A 428-nucleotide genomic window follows, 5' to 3' on the forward strand; every position below is an offset into this window, starting at 1 on the left:
CCCTTGGCCGAATATGCATGTCCATTTTTGGGGTCGATTTCAACACTTAATACACATATACACACTAGTAAAGCATCCTCCCCTTTTCATCGATTTAACACATGCATTGCTCATCAACATGCAAAGTTACATTCGGCCTTAGCACACATTTGCTAGCCGATTCTTCCCTTTAGCAACCAATGCACATATGTGCTCACACAAAAATGCTAAAAGGAGGTTCAAGAATCATCAAGCCATCATCACATGCATCATTAACAAGCTTCATATTTTGCATGCAATGGCATTAACACAACCCCCACCTAGGCCGAATCTTAACTCATCCTCATGCCTCACACCACAACACCAACCAGATGTGCTCCAGGTCAGTGCCATTTCCATCCATAGCAGATTTAGACATGGCTAGGTAGACACTCACACTGCTCACAGCC

The sequence above is a fragment of the Gossypium hirsutum genome, chromosome A01 (genome assembly GCF_007990345.1).
Source record: "Gossypium hirsutum isolate 1008001.06 chromosome A01, Gossypium_hirsutum_v2.1, whole genome shotgun sequence".
Taxonomy (NCBI): domain Eukaryota; kingdom Viridiplantae; phylum Streptophyta; class Magnoliopsida; order Malvales; family Malvaceae; genus Gossypium; species Gossypium hirsutum.